At 51.9% G+C, this 26,155-nt stretch overlaps 1 protein-coding gene across 6 annotated transcripts in view; it reads left to right on the forward strand.

Moving 5' to 3' along the window:
• Window positions 1-2,474: 2,474 nt before the first annotated feature.
• Window positions 2,475-26,155, forward strand: part of KIAA1671 (KIAA1671 ortholog) — a 202,032-nt gene continuing 178,351 nt past the window's right edge. For 3 of the 6 annotated variants that reach the window (XM_077876093.1, XM_077876097.1, XM_077876098.1), the window contains exon 1: window positions 2,475-2,536. The gene's annotated coding sequence lies outside the window, so the exon portion shown is untranslated. Of the gene's footprint in view, window positions 2,537-2,865; window positions 3,098-26,155 lie in introns of those variants that run through there. The other 3 variants (XM_077876095.1, XM_077876096.1, XM_077876094.1) reach the window with 3 other exon arrangements.

The following is a 26,155-nucleotide window of genomic DNA, read 5'->3' on the forward strand; positions in this document are numbered from 1 at the left end:
CAGAGGGCATGGCATGGGCAAAAGCCTGGTGGTAAGGGAAAACATTTCAAGGAATATACTGGCCCTCACCCTCAAGGAACAGGGAAATTACAAGACAAACAAAATGGGTAAGTGTGCGCAAATGAAAATGCACGAATACGGTCTTTGCCAAGGAGCGTATGGGTTATAGAATGATACTGCTCGATGGTAGCCGTCACATGTGGCTATTTAGATTTAAATTAATTGAAATTAAATAAAATTTAAAATCAGTTCCTTGGTCCCACTGGCTGCATTTCAAGTGCTCAGGAGTCAACTGTGGCTAATGTTGGACAGTATACATATAAAACGTCTCCATCATTGCAAGAAGTTCTATTGGGTAGAGCTGCCAAATCAGGACAGACTTCCCGGAGGAGGGGGCAGGTCACAGAGAAGGGGTTCTGGGAAAGTCCCTGGGTGGCATAGTCCTCTATCCCCAGGAAGAAAAAAAGCCAGAGCTGGGGGGCGGAGGTGGGAGTATCGGCTCTGGGAACTACATACAACCTGACACCTCTCTGGTCGGGGTATAATCTCTGGGTGTGTGCTGGCTGGCAGCCTGTCACCTGGATGGGAGGACACAGCAGGGGGAATCCACTGAGGGGCTGAACCAGGAAGTCCTCCCTCTCGCGAGGCCAGGAGCACTCCGACAGTTGTATTTTGGCACTTCTGGGATTCCCTCAAAGCTTGAAAGAGTCAGAAGAGCTGACGCTGGATGGGGGCTTGGTGTCTCTTGGGGCAAAGATTTGTTCAGAGCTGGGGCTGTGCCTGGGTTTGGGTGTTCTGCAGGTGGTGGCAGGTGGAGGACTGCCTTCTCCCCTCTGGTGCTTCCATCCTGGGATAGAGAGGGGATGCCCTAGGAGTACTAGGTGAAGTACTAGGCTGGCTGGGAGCTGAGAATTCGGTTAAACTGAACCCTCAGTCCACACATTGTGAGTAATCGAGATTTGCCCAGGAGACACAGGGAGTTCCCATAAGGTTAGAGAGGAGAGGTGGCAGGTGATAACACTGCCAACTGTTGGGTCATTCATGCATTTAACCCAATATTTATTGTGCTCAATATTTATTGAGTGCCTACTGTGCGCCGAGCCCTGCCCTAAGCACTGGGAGTCAGGAGTGAGCAAAAGAGACAGTCAGATGTCTCTGCTTCCAGGAGCTTTAGAGAAGGGAGCAGACAATAAACGATGATTCGCCTTTGCTCCTGGATCAGTACAGCTGTCATGGAAAAGCCATGCGGAAACGAGGGTATTGACAGATTTAAACTTTCAGTTCAACCATGCTCTGCCTCCTACCGCTGGGGGTGGTGGTCCTGTTTAGAGGCCACGGAGTCGGGTCCTATAGATGACTGTTCACGACATCCAGAAGATAAAGGAGAATATCCTAAGGTGTAAGACGGCATGGAGTGTCTACCTCCCCCTTTCAAGTCAGTTAGGCAGCTTCAGGCTGCTACTCGGTCAAATGACGGGGGTGGTCGTTCTCATTTCAAAAGGACTCTCGGACAGGTGGAAAGAACAGGGCCACCCTCCCTTACACAGATGCCAACAAACCAAAAGGAGATAAGGCAAGAGAGCTTCCCACCAATTCTGCCGAAGCCACAGTGTGATGTTTTCTCTCTCTCTCTACCTTTTTTTGAGGTCTGACTTACAATAAATGTGCATGATTTTAGGTCCTCCAGCTATCCATGCCCGGTGCATTTCCTTAGGAGGCCGTGTCGCCAGTGTAATTCGATCTACTCGTGCAATTATTTTTTAAATGTCTGTACGTTCCCCAAGAGCCTGGATCGTGCCAGCTGCTTAGCCACTGTGCGCCCAGCACCCAGCATACAGCGGGTGCTTAATAAAGACGTCTGGAATGAAACGAGTGAAAGGTAGCAACACAGGCATGTGTGGCTTCCTAGGGTTCTCTTAATACGCCTGGCCCCCCACCGCGACAGCAGGGTAGCAGCCGCCCCCCGCGGCAGGCACCCCCTCCCCCCTCCCCCCCCCCCCCCCGCCTCCGTGGAGCGAGCAGCGGCCCGCCCCGCCCCCCGCCCCCCGCCCGGGCTGCAGTGCCCCTGCCAGCCGCGAGGGGGCGACAGCGTCCCGCGAAGACCCGCGCCGGCCCCGGGTGCGGCGCCGCAGCCCGGAGGATTCAAGGGGCGCGTCTGCACCAGCGCCGCCCGACCCCCGCGGCCCCAGGCTCTCCCGGTCATCCCCGCCGAGGCCCGGCGCTCGTCCTGGGGACGCGGGCCGGGACCACGAGCACGCCCGAGTCCCGCAGCGCTTCCGGGGGGCGTCCCCGCCCCGCTCGCGGCCTCTGACCCGCCCGACCGGCCCCAGGCCGGGAGCCCGCGGCCCGCCCGCTCCGCCCCGGGGCCCTCCGCGCAGGCGCCGCCGGCCGCGGTTCCCATGGCGACGGGGGCGCGTCCCCGCCCGAGGCCCCGCCCCCAGCAGGCTAGGCTGCGCGGGGCCGCGGCGGCGCGGGCAGGTGCCGCGGGCGGCGGGCAGGTGGCGGCGCGGCGCGGGCCGGCGGCGGCGGCTGCGGGGTAGGTTGTGCGGCGGCCGCCGGCCGCGGGGGGGCTGTGTGCCGCGGGGGCCGGGCGCCGGAGGGGCTGGGGGCGGCGGTGGGCGACGGCCGCCAAGTTTCTGCTCGGCTGAGGCCCCGGGAGAAAAGTTGGCAAAGTTGGCCGGGGAAGAGGTGGGGACCCGGCGGGTCTCCCGGGCCCCTGTCTGCGTGGAGGGGGTCCCGATCCGGGAGCCGGGGCGTCTGTCTCCCGAGACTTGGGAGTGGATCCCGCGGGAAGATCCCGCGCTGGGCAGCCAATGGGTCCCGCGCCGCCAGGCTGAGGACTTGGGGAGTGGATCCCAGGAGTGGACCGGGCGCCGGCGGCCTGAGGTCCCACTCGACCTCCAGCCTGGGGGTGGCGGGGGTCGGCGGCTGCAGACCCGGAGCTCCTGGGCTCTCCCTCACCGCTACGCTTGTCCGAGCCTCGGCAGTGGATTCCGAGAGGAGATCTGGTGGCCGGGAGCTGGGGGATCGCCGGGGATCCGGTACCCAGCCCGGAGCGGCTAGGATCTGGGCGTCCGTGCAGCTTGGAGGCCCGGAGGTGGGCGCTGGGGAGCCGGGGTGCCCGGCGAGGCGGAGCCGCGGGCGAGAGGGTCCTGCGGGCAGCGGAGGCGGCGGAGCGAGCGGCGCGGGGGCGCGGGGCGCGGGGCGCGGGGCGCGGGGCGCGGGGGCTCCGGGCGCGCCCTCCCCGCCGGGCCTGCGCCCCCCTCCGCGCGCCTTCCCGGGGCTGAGGCGCCCTGATGGGATTAAGGCTCGGCCCCCCTGCCCCCGGGCCGACTCGGGTGGCGCCCATCCCGGGGCCGCGCCGCCCCGGGCCACAGGCGGGGCCCTCGCGGGGAGTAGCCCGCCGACCCCCACCCGCGCCGCGGCCTCTCCACACCCTGCTGGCGCGCACCCGCCTCGGAGCCGGGGCCCGCGCCCTGCGCCCCGCGCCCCGCGCCCCGCGCCCCGCGCCCCGGAGCCCTGCTCACGCCCCGCAGCGGGCTGTGCGACCCCGCGCGCCGCCCTGGGTGGCCTGCGCTTCCTGCCGGCCGCGGCTGAACTTTCTCTAGCCGGGAGCAGCCATTACCTCCTGGAAGGGAAAGGGCTGCCTGTACCTGTTGCACAAAGCAAAGAGCTGTTTTCTTTGCAGCTTCTTTGTGACCTTGGGCGCAACGCTTAACCTGAGTCCAGTCTCCTCGCAAGGCAAAGTTGGGTGGGATTGGGGGCTCCGAGTTCTCCCGCTTCCGAGTGGCTGCAGGAGTAATGTGTGTGATAGGTACGGAGCGGGTGGGGGCTCGGTAAATGCTGGGGGGCCCTCATCCTGTGGCCCCTTCTTTGCCATCCCCTGCACTTCCCTTTCGGTATCCCCGGGGAAGCCCCTGAAAGGGGACTGGCTGCCTTTGTAAACTGCAGGATTAGAGAGATATTTAACTCGATCTTTCCTCCCGAGGGGTTTATTGCCCCTCCGATCCTCCTTGCAGAGAGAAGCTCTGGGGTTTGGCTAATCAGTAACCAGGGCATTTGGACAAGCTTTCTCCCTTGGCTCTGCTTTCCTTTTCCTAATCCACGGAGGCTCCTGGACAAACATGCATTCTCCTCTAGATGCTGGCATCCCATCCCTGGGACAGTTCCCAAGGGAGTTGTGCAGCAGACACCAGCCCCGGTCTCGGTCTCGGTCTCGGGGATGCTAGGGGGAATCCTTTTTAAAGGATTTGTATGCCTGACAAGGGTGCACTTCCCTGAGAGAAGTGCAGGGGTCCTCACCGTGTCTGGGCACAGGTTCCAGCTGGGCTCAGGAGCAGGTTCATTCAACCGCTGTGTGTATTGAGCACCTACTATGCGGCAGACCCATGCAGGATCTGTCCTCCTGGCGTTACATGCTAGTGCTCCACTGAGTCAGCTGTGCCGATTCTTGATGTTGGGGTTGCAACCCTCACCCCAGATTCTGAGGGTGGAGGACGCCCCACCCCCACGTGGAGGGTGGGGGGTGGGGTTGGGGGTGGGGGGGCTCTTATTCAAGGCTGACCTTGACAGGAGGATGGAACAGCCCATTGTCTGGCACTGGGCATATCTTCCCTCATGGCATCTCCAGAATACATTTCTGACCAATTCAGAAAAAGAACCCCTGAGGAATATTTTAAATGTGCTTCATTCATTCATTGTTACATGCATGCGTGCCATGTGATAAGTATTTCAAGACTTTGTGTCAAAGGGGAGGCTAGCAGTCACAACACCGAGGGGTAAAGCCTTGTGAAAGGAGGCAGTTGTTAGAGGGGAGAGCTCTGATAATGGACAGAGGGGGTGATGCCTCCCTTCTGGCAAGGGGTTAGGGTTGGGGGGTCAGGGGCTTTAGTTTCCTGGAGAACTTGCCATGGTGCTATGGGCCAGAAAAAGGGAACAGAACAGCCTGAACACAGGAGGGAGCATGGGGTGTTGGCAGGAGATGCTGACCGGGGCCAGGTCAACCATTCTCAGGGGTTTGGACTTTATTCCAGGGCTGTGGATACTGTGGAAGTTTCTCTGTGGGAGAGGGATGGGGTCAGATGTATGTCTTGGGAAGCTTGCCTTGTTCTTATGAGGAGGCTCAGAGGCCAGTGAGGAGCTGCTAGAAAAATCCAGATGAGAGGCAGTGGTTGTCTGAACTTGCTTAGGGACGTTGGTCAGTATGATATATAGAGAGCCACGCCGTTGAAGACCCCTTCCTGGAAGCAGAGCAGTCTCTCCCCGAGGAGGAAACCCCATGAAGGAGTGGCCTGAAGGTCGTACCAGTATTCCATCCGATTTGGCAACCCTTTCTGAGCGCTCCTGGTCTACCTGCCCAGGGATGGTCATAAACATCCACGTCCTTGGGACTTTACACTTGCACTTGCCACCTTCCCATGTTGGGGAGCGGGGCTCCTTATTCCCATTTCACAGATGCAGGACTTGGTAATGTGGCAAGGTCTTTGCCAGTCACTGTGGTAGAGCAGGGATTTGAATTTGCTTCCAACTTAACAGCTTGGGGGTGTTTGGAGTCTCTGAGGTGGATTAGAGAAGCCTCGGGGTGGTGAGGCTGAGTCAGTGTGCAGCAGGGTAAACCCGAGGAGGCCTTCCAGGAGGGGACAGGGATAGAAAGGAGGGAGCCAGGGTGGGGGTGGGGAGTTACTGGGGGCATACCCAGGCCCCGCCTTTCCTGGCTGTGGTCTTGGGCATTATACTTGTTTTGAGACTCAATTTTCTCATCTGTAAAATGGGCTCAGGATAGGATGGATCCTCCCCTCGCTCCGAGGACTGTTACGTGAGTTCGGTGAAGCGTACATGGAAGTGCCAGGCGCAGGGTCTGCACTGGCCTGCGCTCACTAAGTCATGGGTATGATAATTCTCATTTTGGCTTGTGATCAGGATGTGTTTCAAGCAAGGAGCACCTCTCCCAACCCAGCATGTGTGGGGGTGGGGAGGGGGAGCCGGGCATCCGCAGGTGACACTTGAGCTGAGTCTTGAAGGATGAGTAGGAGGCAAGGGGAGGACATTTCAGGCAGAATGAGCAGCACAGGCAAAGGCATGGCTTACCTGGAGAATTGCATGCTAATTAGTATGCCCAGAACACAGAGTGTGTTGAATGAATGAAAGACCTTTGGGAATAAAATTTTCTCTTTACACCCCCTGGCACTCCCTAAATACCTGAGCAGGAAGGCTTTGCCAGGTTTGGGATATAAAAGAGGACAGGAAGGGGATGCCAGGGTGGCTCAGGTCATGATCCAGGGTCCTGGTGATCTCAAGCCCCAGCTTGGGCTCCCGGTTCAGTAGGGAGTCTGCTTCTCCCTCTGCCTCTGCCTCTCCATTCGTGCTCTTGCTTGGTCTCTCTCTCAAATGAGCAAATTAAAAAAAAAAAGCAGGAACATCTCTGTCTAGGAGTTCAGTATCCCTTACCTCTCCTTACCCCACTCACCTCTCCAGGTAGGACTGACCCCAGACAAGCCGCTTCCCACTTAAAACCTCAGTTTCTTCCTCTGTAAAATGGGACAGTTGGAGAGAATGTAAGTGAAGCACAGAACACACCAGAATACCAACTGTTCACTAAACCCCTCGTATGTGCCAGGCTCTGGGCTGAACTCTTTGTTCTTTTTTTAAAATTTTTCACAACAAACCTGGGCGATGCCTGTTTTGGGGACACTTGGTTTTGTGGTTTATGAAGCTGAGGGTCCGAGAGTTCTCTCCACTTGCACTTTTCAAACTCCTGTCATTTAAAAGGATGCCAACACACTACGGCAGTTGAGGGACACACACACACACACACACACACACACACACACATACACATTTTTTCCCCTTGGATCCGATGAATATTTTATTGAGAATCGTATGTGGGCAATTCAAAAGGGCCTCTGCCTTCAGGAATCTGGTCAATCAGATGGGAGGACAAGTGGTGGGGAGGCTACGTTAGGCTGGTATGCAAATGAGCATGTGCTGGACTTCTGCTTCATACTGCTGCTCTGTTAATTGCTCAGTTAGATGACCTTTGAAATATTTTGTAGCCTTGTCTCTATTAAGAGTATAAATATGTCCCCAAAGTGTGATCATGGAGTATTTACATCACTGAGTCAGAAGCGATACACATATGTATGCTATAGATAAATAGATAGATAAATTTTTCTTTTGTATTGTGAAAGTAATATGGAACACACCAAATACTTCAAAGATGGCAAAATGATAGTATTTTAAGTGACAAGTGAGTCTCTCGTGCCAGCCCTTGCCACACTCTGCTAATGATCTAAGTTATCTTTATGCTCACGCTGGAGCCACATGGAAGAAATTGAATCTTGGGTTTGCCACTTATCAGCTGTGTGACTCTGGGCAGGTGATTCAACCTCTCTGAGCCCCAGTTTCTTCGATTGTGACCAGGGGCAAATTGTGGGTCTTCTGAGGATTGCTGTGCGGAGCGAAGGAGGAGGACCTGGCCTGTGGCCCGTGCTCAGTATTCGTTGGCTGTTACCCTTCTTCTGCTTGTTACTTACTGTACTGGAGTTGTTACCCTTCCTCCAGCTCGAGACTTCATGCTCCAAAAAGGCAGAGAAACCCTGTCTTCGCTTGTTTGCTCTGCAAACACTTGCGGAATAAGCACATGAATCCTATGTGTAGACATAATCTTTGAACAACAGCGATTATAAGACAAAGAATTTCACACATAAGTTAAAAATAGATTTGGGTACTTTCCCATTCCAGCATGTGTTGACTGACCCCTATTCTTTAAAAAGCTGAATAATATACCCCAACGCCTGAAGGTGCTATTAGTTATTGAACAGATAGATCCCCTGTACATGGGTGTTGAGCAGTTTGGGTTTTACTGTGATGCACGCTGGTGTAATAGACATCTCTGTTCTGCGTGTTTGCACACTTCTTGCATTCCGATTGGACGGCAGATTCCAGGAAGCGGAAGTGTTGGAGGAAAGGGTGTTTGGGATGTTGATCCAGCCTGCCCCGGTTCCTTCCTGAGCTGTTGTGCATTTCACATTCCTCCTGAGGCCTGGGAGAGAGAGCCTGTAGGTATATTTCAGAGGGAGGGAACAGTGGATGGCGCTGTCCTACTGGTGGCCATGGGAGTAGCGTCTGGTGCGATCTAGGGAGAGTGATAGTTCCTGCAGGCAGCACACTTTGCAGCCCTTGGGTTTGAATCCAGCCTGTTGGGGGACTGTATCCTGGAAGATATTTGCCCATTGAACACACAAGTCCATCTACTTCCCTCTAGAAATAGGTGGCTTTGTATTAGTCAGGTTTTCCTATGATAATACTGTGTAACAAGCATCTCCCAAGTCGCAGTTGTCTTTAACAGCAAACCATTTGTTTCATGCTCCCAGGCCAGCAGAGGACTCAGCTGAACTTGGCGGGGGTTTGGGAGGCTGGCTGGCCATGAGGCTTTGATACTGCTCCATGTATCTTCACCTGGATGCCCAGGCTGCCAGGCAGTGGCTTTTCTGTGGTGGACAGTAGACACTCATGAGCTCAGTGGGAGCCCACGGTGCCTCAGGAAGTCTCTACAAGGAACTCGTGCTGTGTTCCTTCGGCTCCCATTTGGTCAAAGCAAGATACACGGCCAAGCCCAACATCAGGCAGAAAGACATATACTCCCCTAATGGAGGCTGAGTGGGAGGGAGTATATATTTTCTGTCACAGTCAGGTTTCTGACGGGGCAGGGGCAGGACAGAGTCTGGGTTGAGGGTCAGCCCGGAGGGGGTGCTGAGAATTGTGCCTCGTTTGTGAGGGACACACCAGCGCAGGGCTCTGCTTAAGGAGACCTGGTTAGAGTCGATAACCCAGAACAGGTGGTTCTTGTGTGCGAGCCTCAGTTTCCCCATCTGGAAAATGGGAACAGTGTGCCCTCTCTGGCAGAGCTGCTGTGAAGCTCAAACATGATATCGGATAAGGAGGTGTTTTGTGTCTGTGATATGAGGTGGGAAGGTGAGGGATCATTGTCTTAATTGATTTTTTTTTTGAAGATTTTATTTATTTGACAGAGAGAGAGCGAGCACAAGCAGGGGGAGTGGCAGGCAGAGGGAGAGGGAGAAGCAGGCTCTCCATGGAGCAGAAGGCCCGACGTGGGGCTCTATCCCAGGACCTGGGATCATGACCCAAGACAAAGGCAGACGCCTAACTGACTGAGCCACCCAGGCACCCCTTGATTGGTTTTTTAAAAATTAATTAATTTATTGTAGGGGGAGAGAGAGACAGCATGGGAGGAGTGGAAGAGAGAGAGGGAGAGAATCTTAAGCAGGCTCCATGCTAAGTGTGGAGCCTGACATGGGGCTCGATCCCAAGACCCTGAGATCAGGACCTGAGCTGAAACCAAGTATTGGATGCTTAACTGACTGAGCCACCCAGGCGCCCCTTGATTGATTTTTGCTTTGGATTTGATTTATAGTCCCTCAGGCTGTGGTCCTGCAGCCAGTGGAGCCGGTGAGCACGGTGAGGCCAGGGAAAGGCTATTCAAATCCCCGCTCTGGGCACACGACCTCCCACCAGCCTCATTACGTCTTCGAGCCTCCGTTTTCCCATCTGTAAAGTGGACGTAGGGTCGGTGCTTGTGACTGTCAGTGGGAAGGGCTATGCAACACCTGGCGCGAGGTGGGTCAGCAGCCGCTGGTGCCCGTGCGCGTGGAGCTGCTGCGGTCCCGGCTGCCGTGGAATGTGGAGTTCTGCAGAATCGGGTATTCCCAGTACCTCTTGGGAATATTGTGGGGACTCTGTACTCAGACTGCCTGGGTTCAAAGCCCAGCGCCAGCACTCTCCAGCTGTGTGACTTTGGGCCAGGCAGTTAACCCCTTGTGCCTTAGTTTCCGCGTCTGTAAAATAGGAGTAATACTGGCATCTGCCACAGTAACTGGGCTCGTACATAGTGCGTGCTAATGAACGTGCGTACTTGCGTCAGCATTATCTTCATTGTTATCTTGTATTATTATGAGTCTGCAGAGGCGCAGGGAGGTTGCTTCTGGTCTTGGGAACCCCCAGGGCCTTGGGAAAGGGGTGAGGAGAGGGACATTTCTAGGATCTCTGCTTCTGAGCAGGTGTTCTGCCCCCTTCTGCTGCAGCTGGGGGGCTTTCTGTTAATGGGTTCCTGTTTATTTTATTTATTTTTTAAAATTTATTAATGGGAGGGCAGCCCCGGTGGCTCAGTGGTTTAGTGCCGCCTTCAGCCCAGGGCGTGATCCTAGAGACCTGGGATCGAGTCCCACATTGGGCTCCCTGCAGGAAGCCTGCTTCTCCCTCTGCCTGTGTCTCTGCCTCTCTCTCTCTCTCTCTCATGAATAAATAAATAAAATCTTTTAAAAAATAAATAAATTTATTAATGGGAGACACGGGGGGTGGGGCAGAGAGGCAGAGACACAGGCAGGGGAGAAGCAGGCTCCATGCAGGGAGCCGGACGTGGGACTTGATCCCGGGTCTCGAGGATCACACCCTGGGCTGAAGGCGGCGCTAAACCGCTGAGCCACCCGGGCTGCCCTGGGTTCCTGTTTATATGGCATTCTCTTCCCAGGACAGACACTACCTGCTGGGGAGGAACCTAGTGCCTTTATAAATCACTCCTCACTCAGGACGCCTGGGTGGCTCAGTCGGTTAAGCATCTGGCTTCGGCTCAGGTCATGATCTCGGGGTCCTGGGATCGAGCTCTGCATCAGGCTCCCTGCTCAGTGGGTTACCTGCTTTTCCCTTCCTTCTGCCTGCTGTTCCCCCTGCTTGTGCTCTCTCTCTGTCAAACAAATAAATAAAATCCTAAAAACAACAACACACTGCACTATTGAACCTGGGGCCGCCCCAGCCAGGGAAGAGTCCCGGAAGCTCTGAATTTAAGGAATGTTCACACTGCCCGTGGTGGAGGCCCTCAGCGGGCTTCAGGAAGCCGTGATTGTGAGTATTGGTGGAGGCCACCAAGCTAGGTGTGCAGGGTTAGAGGCCACTTAACTAGAAGGCCTAGAAGGCCACTCACTCCTTCTTTTGTTCATTTGATGAACACTGATGCTATGTGGATCATGTGCTCGGTCCTGTGCTGGCTGTGGGGGAAATGGGGTTCAGCTGGGTGTCAGGGTGGGTCTCTGAAGGATGCTGGGTGGGGTAGGTAGAGTTTCCGGGGTGCCCCATGCATGGATTCCTGTGTGACCCTGGGCAGGTCACTTCACCTCTCTGAGCATTTCCTCATCCGTAGGTGAGTCTCCAATGCTCTGAGATGTCCCTGGAGGTGAGAAAGGATAGCTTTTGGCCTGGTGGGACCTCATGGTTTCTTCCTGGGTCTCTGTGCCTTCAGAAGTTTGGAATTGGGGCCCCTGGATGGCTCAGTCGGTTAAGCGTCTGACTCTTGGTTTTAGCTCAGGTCGTGAGCTCGAGCCCCACGTCGGGCTGTGTGCTCAGTGTGGAGTCTGCTTGGGATTCTCTCCCTCTCCTGCTCTCTCCACCCCTCCCCCTGCATCTAAAAATAAATAAATAAAATCTTTAAATTGAAAAAAGTTTGGGGTTGATGAGGAAGCTGCCTTTCTTCCACTTGGTGAGACTCAGCTTTTGAGGACACTGATGGTATTTATAGTTAAATAAAACCAGTAAGAGAGTATTCGTGCTCTCCTGGGCACGGTGCTCATCTGTGTTTCTTTTGATTCTCGTGGCCCCATTTTACAGAAGAGAAAACCAAGGCTCAAGGAGGGAGTCGCACGCCCAGGGTCACCGCTGGGAAGGGTAAATGCAGGTCCATGCAGCCTGACAGCGGCCCCTGCGTTCTCCCCCGCCCCCGCCAGCTGCCTCCCTGGCGGTAAAGCAGGACAGCCCCAACATTTTGTCCTGTCTCCATCACGTGGTTGCTGCGTGACTTTGGGCAAGTAACTTGGCCTCTCTGAGCCTCAGTCCTCACCTGTGGAAAGAAAATGCTAAGATTTTCCCTGTGAGGTCCTTGTGGGACTGGGTGGGGTAACCATATAAAGCTGCCCGCACACAGGAGGCACTTGAAATATGGGAGCCCTTCCCCATAAAAAGATCACCTTAGGGTCTTTAAAACAAATGTCTGTAAGATATGCCAAGGCGGACACCTGGGTGGGCTCAGTGGTTGAATATCTGCCTTCGGGTCAGGTTGTGACCCCAGGGTCCTGGGATCGAGTCCCGCATTGGGCTCCCCACAGGGAGCCTGCTTCTCCCTCTGCCTCTGTCTCTGCCTCTCTCTGTATCTCTCATGAATAAATAAATAAAATTTTAAAAAAAGATACGCCAAGGAATTGCTTTATAAATCACAATATAAATCTCTCTTGCTTGATGTAGCAGCAGAAATAGTAACAGTGGCTATAATAAGTCACAGTTAGCTTGGATTGACTGCTTCGTATATGCTACTCCGATTCCAGTTCCTTGGACAGAAATGTGCATTTGTGCATTATTTTATCTCCTCCTTTACAGAATCCTTTCTTCAACCTATGAAGAATGGTGTTCGTGTCGTTCCCATTTTACAGACGGGGAAGCTGAGTCTTTGAGAGCAGGCGGAGAGCCCTGAGCCCCTTGGTGTGTGAACGTCACCGCCGGTGTCCCGCTCGTTGGGGACCCGGCTGTATTTGCAAAGGCTCCGGGTCAGGCTACGGCTCCCAGCGCACTATTTATAGCTCTTTTCTTTTTGTTTGGTGTCCTCAGTGATGAAAGCCCTTTCTGGGACTGGCCTGTTCACCTGGGTGAGGGGGTGGTGGTGGTGATGCACGGCTGGGAGAAGGAGACTCGGGTGTCGTGGGGTCTCCCAGTAGAAGGGGATGCCAGCGGGCCCGTTGGGGACACTGAGCTCACCGTGTGCCATCACGCCCGCTGCCCTGCCCGGGTGTGAGGCCTGGGCCTCGGTGGGCGCTGTGCCCGCGGAGCGCTGCCCTGTGCTCCGGGCTGGGCCGGGGCGAGACTGCTGGGGGATCTCCCAGGGCCCTTTGGCCTGGGAAGCTGCCAGGGATTGTTTCCTTCATGTTAGGCCCCAGCCCTGGAAACTCTTGTCTTTGTTTCTAGAACTGATTGCCTGCACGCCAGGGACTGTGCTTGGCCTGTGAGGGGGTCCTAGGTCATGGGAGGGAACCCAGTGTCGTGGAATGAGTTCTGGGCCAGAAGTCAGGACTCTGAGTTCTAGTGGCAGCTACTCTGCTGTGTCCTTGGGGAAGCCCCTTCCCCTCTCTGGGCCTCTTTCACCGGGGAAGAGGGTAGCTCCAGAGCCTCTTACTCAGCTTGAGGTAAAAGTAGCAGAGTCCGGATTTGAACTCAGGCCTGCCTCCTGCAAACCCAGACTCTCTATAATAATGCGTAAGGCAGCTGGATGCCTTCTCCCCATCATCCCCTGACCCTGTGGGAAATATCATTCCCCCCTCCCCGAGAATTTCCAGGGCAGCACTTCCTTTCCTCCTCTGGGATGGTTGATCATTTTCATCTTTGTTATTTATTAAGTGCCTACTGTGTACCAGGGCCTGCACTGGGCCCGGGTCTCAGGGCTGCCTGGGGCGTGGCCTCTGCCCTCTCAGGGGAGAGAGAGGAGGGGGACGAGAGTGGTGTGCTCAGGGCTGGGACGGGGAGTAGGGGCCCTGCGGGCACTGTTCTCCTGGTTCCGCTTCTGCCAGTTTGTAGCCAAGCTGTTTCCCATGAGGCACTTGGGATTTGGATGCGAGGGGAAGTGTTGGCACCAAGCAGACCACCTTCTCCTTGGAGCGGCGACAGGTGCACAGTTACTGTCGGCACTAACTCTGGAAAGGAGGCGGTCATGCCTCCCAGTGTCGCCTTTATGCACATGGTCTTCATCACAGCCCACAGCACAGGAAAAGCTTCTGCTTTTCCTTCTTTCAGTTCATTAAAAATGGGGGTTTTGTTGGAAGGGCGGGGGGACAGCAAAAAGCTTTGGAAGAATTTTTGGAATGCCCAGAATGCTGGCTGACCCAGCAGAACAAGTGTGAGCCATCTGCCCTGGCTTTGGGGTCAGATGGGCTTCTGTGGGGGCTCTCTGGGTGTCACCCACTTCCTGTCCTAAGGCCTGAGTCACCCCCGAATGGTGGCTGTCCCATGGACGGCAGCCGGAGCCTGAACACGCTGCCCAGGTTTGGAGCCGAGCAGCCCTGGCTGTTTTGTCACCCACCACGGGAGTGGCCTCCCTTCTTGGCCTCAGTGTCCACACCTGTGGAATGGGGATGCTGACGCCTGCCTCCCAGCTTGGCCACGAGCTCTCAGCAAGTCGCCGTCTGTGCTGTCCTGTTGGGTGGGTGGCGCTGCCAGGTGAGGCCCCTTCTCTCTGGAGCACTATGGGGTTCCCGTACCTTTGTGCTACACTTGGTGGGTCCCTCTGCCTTATTCGGTTGTCCCCTGCACGCCTGGCATGTAGTGGCTTGAGATTACTGCTTGTTAGGTGACTCTTGTTTCATTTTCCAAATTAATAATTTTTATTCTCTTTTTGTCCTTATTATAATACATTTACATCATATACTTTTTTTTATAAATTTTTTTAAATTTTTATTTATTTATGATAGTCACAGAGAGAGAGAGAGAGAGAGGGGCAGAGACACAGGCAGAGGGAGAAGCAGGCTCCATGCACCGGGAGCCCGATGTGGGATTCGATCCCGGGTCTCTGGGATCGTGTCCTGGGCCAAAGGCAGGCGCCAAACCGCTGCGCCACCCAGGGATCCTTACATCATATACTTTTACATTATAATACAATACGTTTTTTTTTTCTCCATTGGCGAGCATTTAGAAATAATAGATAACCCAAAAGGAGGAGATAAAACTCTTCTAATCCCACTTCTTTTTTTTTTTTTTTTTTTTTTTTTATCTTTCTAATCCCACTTCTAAAGATAACCAGTGGTGATATTTTGAAGGTTGACCTCTAGGCTTGTCGGTCACACTGTGTGCACATCCATGGGATTGAAAGATGTCAGCGCCATATCTTGGGTGTCAGGATGTTGGCTTTATTCTCAGGCAGCTTGGTTCTAATCCTGGCTCTGTGACCTAGCTGTGTGACCTTAGGCAGCTCACTTCCCCTCTCTGAGCCTCAGTTGCTCCTCTGTAATGTGAGGCTATGTGAGGATTCAGGGAGTTAATGTGTGTGAAAGGATTAGAGGTGCCTGGCACACAGCAAATGCATCATTTCTGTTAGCTGTTATTTTATCTGTATGTGTATTTTTTTTTTTCTTGTTTTGAGCGGTGGGCCCTTTTCTAGGAATGTTGAATGTAAAAGTGGTGGATTTGGACATTAGGTTGGGGGGACCCCCAGACTACCTCCTCTGGGAGTGCCCAGTTGTGCTCAGTTTCCTGTCAGAGATGAGGGCTGCTCAGAATGGGGGTTGGGCCAGGTGCTTTGGCCCACACAAAGCGTTCTGGATGCTCTTAGAAGCCAGTCCTGATCTTTATCGCTCGGGGATGTTTCCTGTCCCCACTGAGGCCTGGGCGTTGTCCAAGTTAAAGCAGCTGGAGGATCCCAGGGGGCTGGAAGTGACCCCTGTAAGATGAGCTCAGCAGGAAACCTTCCTCCTCCTGCTCTGGCTGCAGCTGTGGCTTCAGGATGGGCAGGGTCAGCTGGCTACCCCCTAAGAAGGTCTAGAAGCTAAGAAGTCACCTGGACACATGTGGGACCCAGAGGCCTGGAGAGAGGAAGCGGTAAATGGGGCTTGGTTTTCCGAGGTGAATTTCAGGTTGGTGATATCCACGGAGGGGGGGGAAGTGATGTCCCCCTTTGCTCCCTCTGTGACCATGGGTGAGTTAGATGACTGGATTTGCTCTCAGCTTCCTTGTCTGTAAAATGGGGGTGGTAGGAGGTCTCCCTTTATTAGATTGTTGTGCCACGACATATAAAGGCTCCTAGCACAGCCAGGCACACAGTCAGGGCCTTCTCCCCACCGATTATTGCCATTTCGTACATTTATAACAAAAACGCTGACTGAGCAGACTGGGTGCTAAGTACTTGCTGTGATCATCACACTGAATCCTTGTAATAAACTGTAGTTGCAATTGCTAATAACTCTACTGTCCTGCCGTCTGATTCCGCATTGCTTGGGGGTACACTTAACCAGGGCTCCACACCTTTGACAGTGTAGTGAGACATCCAGCCCACAGTAAGTGATCAATAAAAGGCAGCCATAGTGGTTAACTATTTTTATTTTGCTGTCACTCTGCAGCACTGATTGTATGCGAGGCAGACCACCCAACCCAACGTCTGCAATTTGGAGCACCTGCCCCTGTGACGGCTTCTTCTGGAGCCGATCCTGAAAACCACTGCTGGTTTTCATTGTCCTTTGCCCCGCTTTAGTGGTCCCCCAGGCCCCGATCACCCTCAGCTGCTCTGAAGGATGGCTGCTGAGTCTTTGGAGGTACCCATTCACCCATCCATCCATGTACCCATGTATGCATACATCCATTCACCCACCGCAGATTGAATATTGTACCCACAGTGTGGCACATCCAGATGTCTCCCTAATTGGGCAATGAATAATTTGACTCTTGTTGTGGGATGTGGTACTGAATTTGGGAAACTGTGTTTTTGGGGGGTGGAGCACAGAGGAAGGAGTCTGGTTAGTAGGCAGTGTTGGGAAGATAGCTGGCCTTGCATGCTGCTGGCTTGGGCTGTGGCCTGGCTGTACCAGGCTGTACCCTTCATATGCCACTGTTTCCAGACACGTTTCTTTGATAGTGCTTCCAGGGGGAGAATGATCCTGCGGGGGCGGGGGGTTCAGCTTCTAGAGTGTGTGTACTGTGAGGGCGTAGCTGTAGGGTAGGCAGCTGGACCAGGCCTGAAACCCAAGATGATGCTGAAGAGAGATGCTAAGCTTTAAGTGTAACTCTGTGGGTGGTACTTATTACAAAAACAATATAGAGTTATTGTAGAGGGTGGTTCTTATTGCAAAAACAATACAGATTCATTATAGAGCATAAGCAGCACACTCACATACACACATACCCACAATACCCTACAAAAAGCAACCAAAATGTTAACCACCTAGATATATATTACAGTGCTTAACAATAACTAAAATAATAAGATTAATGTTTATTGAGCACTTGCTAAATGCTTTCCATGCTTGATCTCATTTCACCCATTTGGAAAACCATACTCATGAGAGATTTGAATTCAGGACCTTGTTCTCATGAGCATATGTTCAGAATCATCCAAAGGATCTGGTCTTCCACTGATTCTTCCACCTACCCTCCATCTACTTTTCCATCCCTTCTTCTATCCATCCTTTTATCTACCCATCGATTTTTTCTATCTACCCACCCATTCACCCCTCCATCTACCCATCTTTCCTTCCTTCCTTCCACCCATCCATCCATCCATTCATCTTTCCATATAATCACCCATCCTTCCACTTACCTATCCATCCAACCATCCATCTGTCCATCCATCCATCCATCCATCCATCCATCCATCCATCCATCCACCCATCCACCCATCAGTTTACCCACCCAAATGTCTGTCATCAGTGTATGTATCATGCTTCACATATATCCACCCATCTACCCATACATCCTTCTGCCCATTCACCCATCCATCCATGTACCCATGTATGCATACATCCATTCACCCACCTATTTGTTCCCCATCCATCCAACCATTTTTCCATCCACCCATCCATCCATGCAACTATTTATTGAGCACCTGCTCTGTTCCAGGCACCTCTGTACTAAGGATACAACAGGATTCAATGCCTTTATGGGTCAGACCTTCTAGTGGGGTGAAGCAGGTACATGGCCTCATTAACAAGACAGTTTTATTTGTTTTTTATTTTTTATTTTTTTATTTATTTTATTTTTTTATTTTTATTTTTTATTTTTTATTTTTTTAAAGAGAGAGAGCATGAGTGTGGGGGGAGGGGCAGAGGATGAGGGAGAGAGCGAAATCTTAAGCATGCTTCATGCCCAGTGTGAGCCTGACATTGGGCTCATCTCATGACCCTGAGATCATGACCTGAGCCAAAATCAAGTTAGAAGCTTAACTGACTGAGCCATCCAGATGCCCCAAGACACAGTTTTACATACTAGTTAAGAGCAATGGTGAAAATAAAAGGTGATGTGAAAACTAGGTATCAGGTTTTTTTTGTTGTTGTTGTTGTTAGAGACACAGCAAGTGCAAGTGCTCCAGCACAGGGGAGGAGGGACAGAGGGAGAAGGAGGAAAGAATCTCAAGAGACTCCTTGCCCAGTGAGGAGTTCCATACAGGGCTCAATCTCACGACCCTGAGACCATGACCTGAGCTGAAATCAAGAGTCAGAGTCCTAACTGACTGAGCCACTCAGGTATCTGTTTTAGATGGGAATAAGGGGATGGCTCTTTGAGGATATTAACTTTGAGCTGAGACCTGAAGGCAACAAAGGGGCTGTCTGAAGAGCCTGGGGAGAAGTGTTTTGGGCAGAAAGACTGACCAGTGCAAAGGCCCTGAGGCAGGAGCAAGTTGGAAATGATGGAAGAATTGAAGGAACAGAGGAAACAAGGCAGGAGGTACAGTGCAGGGTAACATGGGGTTTATGGTAAGTGTGGAGGCCCTTCGTGATAGGATGTGAGTTTGGGTTTTAAAGAGATTCTTCTGGCTGCTGAGCAGAGAATGGACTTGGGACTGAGTTGGCATGGAATCCTGGAGGACAGTGAGGAGGCAGTAGTCCCAAAGGTGGGAGAGGACGGTAGCATGGGGTGGAGGATAGCCCTCCCTGTGACCTTCCCCTTTCCACCCCTGCCCCTCTTAGTATATACCCCAACCTGCAATCTGAGGATTATGTATTTATTTCTCTAATGTCTGTCTCCCCCATGGGACTATAACCCTCAGGAGGACAGGGATTTTGTCTTGCTCACTGTCCTGTCCCCAGCACGGTGCCTGGCATACAGTAGGTGCACTCAATAAATACTTGTCCAGGAGCACCTGGGTGGCTCAGTCGGTTAAGCATCTTCCTTTGGCTCAGGTTGTGATCCCGGGGTCTTGGGATCGAGCCGCATGTGAGCTTCCCTGCTCAGCGAGGAGCTTGCCTCTCCCCTGCTTGTGTTCTCTCTCTCAACTAAATAAAGATTTAAAAATATATATTTTTCCAATGGATGATTGGCATATCCCAAAGAAAATCTGGGTGAAAAGAAAATGAGGAGAGTGAATAATAGTGATGACCAGATAATGATAGTAGCAAGCCTGTGTGGAATGCAGCATGCTAGGCTCCAGCCTGACCCTCTGCCCTCCCCCTGTGTGCACCTGGGCCTGCCTTGCTGGGCTGGACCGCAGGGAGTTTTGGCAGCTCCTGGAGGCCTGTCACCTGGCAGGCCATCAGCATATCCCTGGCTGGTTCGGGTTGGGCTCACTTTCAGGAAAGGACTTATCAGCCTGGGTGGGGCAGGCCTGGGTGAGGCCTCTTGACTGGGTAGGAGGGACTTGTGTACAGCTGAAGACAGAGGCTCAGAGGGCAAGCCCCACTTTGCCCAGCCTCTGACCTCAGGCAAGTCCCATCCCCACCATGAGCCTCAGTTTGTTTGCAAAGCCATGGGGGTGACAGGTTTGTTTGCAAAGCCATGGGGGTGACAGGTAATAATGCTGCTCTCTGTCTCTCCCCTCGGATACGTCAGACACTGATAACTCAATTAGTTCTCATTTCTTGCTCCTGTTTTCCAGATGAGGACACTGAGGTCCAAAGAGGCAAAGTCCTTAGCCCCTGTGGCCACTCAGGAGGTGGGATTTGAGCCCACACACAGCTTGTGCTTTGAGGATCTAATGTATCAATTCAGTGTTTCCCAAGTTCTGATCATCTTTATATCACCTTGAAAATTATTCACATTTATGTACCACCTGGACTATTCCTCAGTTAACCTTCTTGAACTTGACTCACCTTTTTAAACAGCAGATTTATTGAGGTCATAATTCACCTAACATACAATTCATCCATTTAAAGTATACAATCCAGGTGTACCTGGTTGGCTTAGTCAGTGGAGCGTGTGACTCTTGATCTCAGGGTTGTAAATTCCAGCCCCATGTTGAGTGTAGAGATTACTTAAAAATAAAATTTTGGGACACCTGGGTGGCTCAGTGGTTGAGTGTCTGCTTTCGGCTCTGGTCGTGATCCCAGGGTCCTGGGATCGAGTCCCACATCGGGCTACCTACATGGAGCCTGCTTCTCCCTCTGCCTGTGTCTCTGCTACTCTCTCTCTGTCTCTCATGAATAAATAAATTTAAAAAAATAAAATCTTAAAAAATAAACTATACAATTCAGTTTACAATTAAAAACAGAAATACCACATAAACTTCCAGTTATAAAATAAATAAGTCATGGAGGTGAAAAGTACAGCCTCAGGAATATAGTAAGACTGTCATAATGTCATTTTGTGACAGATGATGACTACCCTTATGATGAGCACTGTGTAATGTATGGAATTGTTGAATCATTATGTTGTACACCTGAAATTAATAATCCTTTGTGTTAATTATATGTTAATAAAAAAAAGATATCATATGATCCAGCAATTCTACTTCTGGGTATTTATCTGAAGAAAACAAAACACTAACTAAAAAGCTACAAGCACCCTGTGTTCATTGCAACATTATTTATAATAAGTAAGGTATGGAAGCAATTTATGTGCAACTTATGTGTCCACGGATAGATGAGTGGATAAAGAAGAAGTGGTATATTGAATATTATTCAGCGATAAAAAAAACCACCATTTGTGACATGGATGGACTTTGAGGGCATCATGCTCAATGAAATCACTTACATATGGGATCTAAAACAATCCCCCCCCAAACAAACAGAATAAACCAAACTCATAGATACAGAGAACAGATGGGTTGCCAGAGGTGGGGACTGGCAGGGGCAGGTAAAATGGGTGAAGGGAGTCAGAAAGTCCAAACTTCCAGCTATAAAATCACTATGGGAATTTAATAACATACAGTATGATGTCTATAATTCATAATACTGTAATTCCATATTTGAAAGTTGCTAAGAGAATAGATCCTAAAAGTTCTCATCACAAGAAGAAAAAATTCTTTGTAACTATGTATGGTGTTGGATATTAGCTAGGGTTACTGTGGTGATCATTTCACAATATATACAAATATTGAATCACTGGGGCGCCTGGGTGGCTCAGTCGGCTGAGTGTCCCGACTCTTGGTTTTGGCTCAGGTCATGTTCTCAGGGTCATGTGATTGAGTCCTGTGTCAGGCTCTGCACTCAACTCGGAGTCTGCTTGAGACTCTCTCCCCTTCTCCCTCTGCCCCTCCCGCTTGTGTTCTCTCTCTCCCTAAAATAAATAAATTAAAAAATAAATGCTGAATCATTATGTTGAGCACCTGAAGCAGTGAGAATGTTATATATCAATTAGACTTCAGTAAAAAAAATAAAAGTACATAAAAAATTTTTTTTAAGATTTTATTTACCTATTTTAGAGAGAAAGAGAGAGAGAGAGAGCATGAGCAGGGAGGGGCAGAGCAGGAGGGAGAGGGAGCAAGAATCCGAAGCAGACTCTGCCCTGAGCGTGGAGCCTAATGTGGGGCACGATCTCACAACCCTGAGATCGTGACCTGAGCCAAAACCAAGAGTCACACGCTTAACTGACTGAGCCACTTAGGCTCAGAAAAGAAAACTTCTTAAAAAATGTACAATTCAGTGGCTTTTAGCATTTTCACAGAGTTCTGCAACCTTCACCATGATCAATTTTAGGACATTACTATGACCAGGTAAAGAAATTCTGTACCTGTTAGCCATCATTCCCTCCAGTTACCTCAGCCGTGGGTATATCACCACTAATCTCCTTTCTGTCTCTAATGATTGGCCTGTTTTGGATATTTTGTGTAAATGGAATCCTACAATGTGCAGCCTTTTTTGTCCGACTTCTTTGACTTGGCACAACATTTTCAGGGTTCACCTGTGTCATAATCTGTATCAAGACTCCATTCCTTTTTATGGCTGGGTAATATTCCGTTGTATGGATGTACCACATTTTGACTTGTTTTTTTTAAACTTAAACCTTTTAAGGATGTTCGATGGGCTAGTTATATTTGATATAACACACATGGAAGTATATCACTTAAAATAAAGCACATTCAGTAGCATATCATGCACATGCTCTGGCACACTTGGGACCTTGCCTTAAAAACTAAGGTGAGCTGTCTGCTAGTTATATTTGGAAGCAGGTGCAACAAGAAGTCCTCACGCCTGTCCCATGAATGAGGAAAGCACATCCTGTTGCGCTCCGTTTTGCCAGCATTTATTGCGCTTGGGCTGTACGCTGCGCTCGTCCACATATCGGTTTGAAACACAGAAGTGTGGGTTTTGCAGGTCAACAGGGGTGGAATATTGTCATTTATAACCTCAGGATGACCCCACCAGGTGGGCCATATTGATCCCTTTATCCAGATGAGAGCATTGAGGGTCAGGAAACAGCCGGGATGGGCAGCACTGGGACCCAAAGTCCCTGCTCATTTCACTTGGCCTCCCTGGCCTCCCTTGGCACTCAGCAGTGACACTGCTGACGCACCGGCAGAGGATGGGTGCTTTGGCTTATTTATTCAGCAGCAGGGATGGGTTTCCCTGCACCATGCACACTCCCCTTGCTGAAGTGTGGCGCCTGTGTGCCCGGCGGGGCTCACTGGCCAGGCAGCTGGCCGGGGCCTGGGGCAAGTTTACCAATCTGTGGTTTTGGGGACCTCTGACAGCCTGGTCCTCCCTCTCCTCATCCTGAGCCAGGGGCTTGGCCCTGCTGCAGCTGGGAATGCTGAGCCTGTGTGTCCCCCTGGGGAGGATCGCTCCACATTTGGCAGTGCCCTGTTTGTGGAGCAAGACGGCAGGATCCCCAGGGGCGGGCATTGGATCCGGGCCCTAACAAGGCTGGCTGGATGTTCGTGCCTTTCCTTTGGGTGTTTTCCTTTCTAGGGGAGGGAACAGAAGGCTTGAGGAGGATGATGAGTGTTTTGCTCAAGGTCACGCAGCCAGCTAGGAGCCAAGCAGAGCAGGGACAAGACGTCAGGATTCCTGCTTCCTAATTCATGCTCTTGCCATGTGACGCCCTCCCTGTGCTGCCTCGCCCTTCCACCCTCCCCCCCACTGTTGTTGGGGGGACCTGTCCCTGCCACCCCCTCTAGCAGGTGTGAGCTGGTTCAGGGGATGCTAAAGCTAAAGCTCCAGAGCTGTCTGGGTGGAGCCCGGCCACCCACTGGCTGCCTGCAAGCCTCAGGCACTCCCATGGGTGATGCGGGGAGCCCACCAGGCAGGTTGAGATGTGAAGGTGCTCTCAACACCCAGCACCCTGATGGGTAGGGGGATGGGTCTGCGCCCCTTCCCCATCTGTTCCCCACATGCCAGGGTCCGCCCCCAGCCCCATCCATGGCCACCTGCCCCTGGCTGGGCCTGAGTCTGCCAGGCTTTGCAGGAGAAATACCACCCACTGCCTTTTTTACCCTGGGTGGACAAAGCCTTGGGGGGACCCTGGCAGTCAGGGGTGGGGGAGGCAGAGATGGGACGAGACCCTCTGGGGAGTCCCAGCCCAATGAGGATGACCACGGCTCCCCACCCTCCGGAGACAGATCTGAGTTCCCAACTTGCCTCCGGATGCGTCACAGGGGAGGAGGAAAGAGCAGAGCGGGTGGGCTCTTGTCTCAGGTAAGCCTGGGTTGAAGGTCTTGTCTTCACTGCTTGCTGTTTGCGTGACTCTGGGCCAGTCCTATCCCGAGCCTCAGTTGCCCCGTTCCTACAATGGGAACGATCGTAGAATCGCCTCAGAGTGGGCTGTCAGGAGGATTAACAGACGTGCTGCCCGTGAAGCCTTTATTACCCTGGTGTGGGGCACATCTCTGATAGCTGTTATTATGGTTACTATTAGTGTGATAATAATAATTATATTGTTGCCACAGTATCGGACGTATCTGTGCACTTATTGGATGACCTTGCAATATCAGGGATGAGTTTCTTTGACAAAGGGGAAACCAACAGAGCTTCTTTCTTCTTTGGGGATTTGGGATAAAGTGTTTGGTCTCAGGCCAGGGACTCTGTGTCCCTTGATAAATGGAGCCAGTGGCCGAGTGATGCTAGTTGGTGGATGGTAGGCAGGTTCCACCTCCAACTTTCTCCTGAGGAGCAGGTCCCAGGTCTGGCCTCTTGGAGCCTGTGGGTCAGGAACAGAAGGGCCTGAATGCTTCAGAGATGCTCTGACCTCCCCAGAGGGGGCATCTGCTGTCCCTCACCCCATCCCTGGGGTTCCAGTGGGGCCCAGGGGTCTGATGTGCTGACCCAGGGCTTGGCTTCTCACCCTCAGACTCACAGGAGCCTGGGGCTGGAGGAGCAGAGGTTGCCAGAGCCCAGGGAGGGCAGGGCATTTTGGCCTGTGTTGCCCAGCAAGCCAAGGGCTGAGGGCTCAGGGCAGGAACATCTTATTTTGTACCTAATCAACCTCTGTCCTCACCGACTTTTATTTCTCTACTTCCCCACCTGCAGCACATAGTCTCTTCCTTCCTAAGTGGCACCTGGTACTAAACAAACCACGAGGGCAAAGAGTCATCCCTCAGGACCCATATATTCTTCACGTGGGTGTCCCCCAGAACCTCAGAGCTCCAGCAGAGTCCGGAGCGGGGAGGGTAATATTCCCAACCGCTGTGGTCATACGGCTGTTTGTGTGTGGAACACAGGCAGTGAACCGAGCTCTGCTGAGCGTGTTACACCGCTTCACCTTTATCCTCCTGACGGCCCTGTTTTATACTCATTTTACAGATGAGGAAACTGAGGTACAAAGAACCATGTTAATTTGCCTAAGGCCGCCGGCTAGCATGTGGCTGAACTAGGATATGAACCCACGTAGCTGGGTGCCAAGACCATGTCCTGGCACCAGATTTTTAAAAAAATTATTTATTTTTAAATTGTGGTGAAAAATATATATAACATAAATCTACCATCTTCACTGTTTTCAGGTGTACAGTACAGTGGCCTTGAGTACATTCGCATCATTGGTCTGCTATCCTACCATCTACCTCCAAAACTCTCTGTACCTTTTTTTTTTTTTTAAAGATTTTATATATTTATTCAGGAGAGACACAGAGAGGCAGAGACACAGGCAGAGGGAGAAGCAGGCTCCCTGCAGGGAGCCCAATGTGGGACTCCAATCCAGGACCCCGGGATCATGACCTGAACTGAAGGCAGACATTCAACTGTTGAACCACCCGGGTGCCCCCTATTTTTAATTCTTTGGGGAACTGCCAAACTGTTGTCCACAGCAGCTGTGTCATTTTATGTTCCCGCCAGCAGTGTGCATGGTGCTGCTGCATCCCCTCTCACATTTATCCTTTTGTGTGTTTCTCATAGCAGCCACCCTAATAGGTGTGGCTGGTACGTGATTTCTGTGGGAGAGTCTTAGGACCTGGATTTGTTGGGCCTTGGTTCCCGTTAGGGTGTCTGTTGCATCATGATGTGCTTTCTGGAAATATTTTGGCCTCCCTTACCCAATTGTGAAGTTTCATAGGATGTATCCAGTTGCCCCACAAAGGGCTGGCCTGGAAATAATAAAGAACTTGTTTTTCATTGACCCAGGGCATGGCCTGGCATGTGTTGTTTTGAGGAGAAATGCATAGGCCTGGGTCTTAATTCTTCCAGGATGCTCTCCAGACACTATGGACCCATCTCTTAGCTCCCTGGGGAAAAGACAGCAAACCGAGTGCCCAGAACTTGGCTGCTCAGAAGAAACCCTCCAGGAAGCTTTTAAAAATCCAAGTGCCACTGGGTCCACCCTCTGGAGGCTCACACTCGGTGGGTCTGGGGTAGAACCTGGAGCATCTGTATTAAAAAAATAAAATAAAAAATAAATCCCATCACACCGCACCAGGTGATTCTTATGGGTACCTGGCCCAAGAGGCCTGCCCCTGTAGCATATTACCTGAGCCTGGCTAGAGCTAAGGGACTTATCACGAACTACCCAAGGGACGCGCACTCGCGTGTGTGTGCGTGTGTGTGTGTGTGCATCTTTGCTTGGCTGAGTGAATGCACAGGTGGATGGGTGAATGAGTGAGGACAGGCCCTCAAGCTCTCATTCAAACACCACCCTGATTTTGCCACGTCTGTGTGCCTCCAGTGTTTTTATTCACCTGATATTTTAATAGTCCAAATTATTAATGATTTTTTAAATCATTATTATAAATTGAGAAATCCAGCCTCCCTGGCCATCAGTAGTTTAT

The sequence above is a fragment of the Canis aureus genome, chromosome 27 (assembly GCF_053574225.1).
Source record: "Canis aureus isolate CA01 chromosome 27, VMU_Caureus_v.1.0, whole genome shotgun sequence".
Lineage (NCBI taxonomy): Eukaryota > Metazoa > Chordata > Mammalia > Carnivora > Canidae > Canis > Canis aureus.